This window comes from Olea europaea, chromosome 10, assembly GCF_002742605.1.
Source record: "Olea europaea var. sylvestris chromosome 10, O_europaea_v1, whole genome shotgun sequence".
Lineage (NCBI taxonomy): Eukaryota > Viridiplantae > Streptophyta > Magnoliopsida > Lamiales > Oleaceae > Olea > Olea europaea.
This window is the reverse complement of record NC_036246.1, coordinates 39,796,049-39,798,250: the sequence shown is the minus strand read 5'-3', so window position 1 is coordinate 39,798,250 and position 2,202 is coordinate 39,796,049.

The window sequence follows — 2,202 nt, the reverse complement described above, 5'->3', positions numbered from 1 at the left end:
ACCCAAAAAATTAAAAGTTGAATTTTTTTTGAAAAAAAAAAAAATTTATTTTTTCTAAGTTTCAGGAAGTGAATTTAATTTATTATTGACATTTAACCTTTTTAAATCACGTTCCAATCAATATGTGGAAGATTGGGATTTCGAAGACAACAATTATTCTCAATATAAAATTACAACATTAATGAATTGAAAATTGAATAATGTTTTTTTCTAAAGGAGTTAAGAATTTTTTTTAGATAAACAGTATGTAAAGAAGAGAGTGGAGAATTTTTATTTTTTTTTAATCAAGTTGAAGAAATTTTAACTTAATTATATTTCACCGCATCATGTATATGTACATCAATTTGTAAGTGATGATGTATATGTAGCAAACTGTCGAAAATTTATATTTTATTTATAGCTAGATATTAGTTAATGATGGTGTTTTGTCATTACAAGATTTTTCAGGATAGAAAATTAAGTTCATATTTGTCTACCATTCTTTAAAAACCAATTTTTTCTTTTCAAACATTTATTTATGACTACACATTCTCACATTAAAACACTTTGCATGTAAATTTTAAAAAAATTCCTATTTTTTAATTGTACATTTTTTAAAACATCACCATTCGAAAACTCATTTTCCCTAAAAGAAAAAAACTCTTTTTAACGGAGCATCAAACAAGGGCTATTTTCCCCACTCTGAACCTGTCGTCTTTATCAATGGTGTGAGATGTCATTTCTGCATTCTTTCATGCTTAGGTAGCCATAAATGGATTAGTGATGGGTAACTACAAAAATTAATTATGAGTAATGTTATTGATTAACAGTGATTCATAATAATCATCTATGTGATATTAGTCTCACCATCACATGGACGAATCATAAAATAGAATTATTCTTAATTTAAACACCTTCTTCGGGCTTTGGGAATTGCAAATACTAATTGAGTAATGTTATTTATCAGCATACAACATTACTTGTAATGATAGAATGATATTAATAATTGAATTTTCAACTATGGTTAATATTTTATGAAAAACTACATTGCAAGTCTCAAAATATATTATTTACACAATAACATCGTGTATGAGCTTTAAAAGAGAGTAACTTTCTCCTCAACATTTTATTATGTTTCAAATAATTGATTTTCATGAAAACTCTAATAGATGGATGACGTGATAATCGATTTCGAATTCCAAGTGTTTTATCAATAATAAACTTTTTATAATTATTCGCTAAGTCTCAAATTGCAAGAATCTCACATAAAGCAAGTGCGTGATAGGAACAAAAATAAAGAGGGAACAATTTATTGTGAATGATAAACTTCTTAATAATATCTATTGAGCTTTATTCGACAAACATGTTTCTTATTGTCATAGCAAAATTAAATGATATGACATCATTCCTTTGATATTACATAACGATTCAACTATGCTCGTAACATTTAATCATTACCAATCGCATCAGTCATTTATTATATCTCCACCCACCTCACTTCACCCCCACAAAACAAACAAGATAAAAAAGAAGCACATACTCATTTCAATCCCTTGTAATCCAATTAGCATGTGGTTTAGCACTAAGGGCATGGGCCTAAAAAACAGAGACCGTCTTTATGGGATTGTGGAGCAATGGTGCTCCCCACTTCTTTATGGACATACACTTTTTCTAACACCATTAATTTATTTTTCTCTTCTTTTCACAAAAAGCCACTCAAAACTGTCACGCCCACCCCACGCCTATTCATCTGCTAAAGAGGAATTGGAATTGTTAAGGGAATATGAATATGCTAACTGTACATAATGTGGTGTTCATAACGGTGTTCATCCCTGACATGGTGGAGGATCCATTTCGGATAAATTATATTTTATTCGAAATAGATCCCGCTCTATATGGGGGGTAAATACCGTTATCGATACCCTAATGTATATGTAACGGGAGGTGGACACCGTTATAAACACTCTAATATACATGTAACATAATTCTAAGGAATATTGGCCCCCCATAAGTTGTCACTCTCACTAATAAGAAGAGTGTTTTTAAGTTCTTCAAGTGGAATCAATCACCTTTTGTAAAAGGCGAAAAGAATATATTCCCACATCCATAAACCCTAGAAAATATTAATTAACTATATGTTTTTATTCAAATTTATTTAATTAAGATTATTGGCAAGGAGAATATCTTCTTAAAATTTGTGTTAGTGATAGAAAATTTATGTCA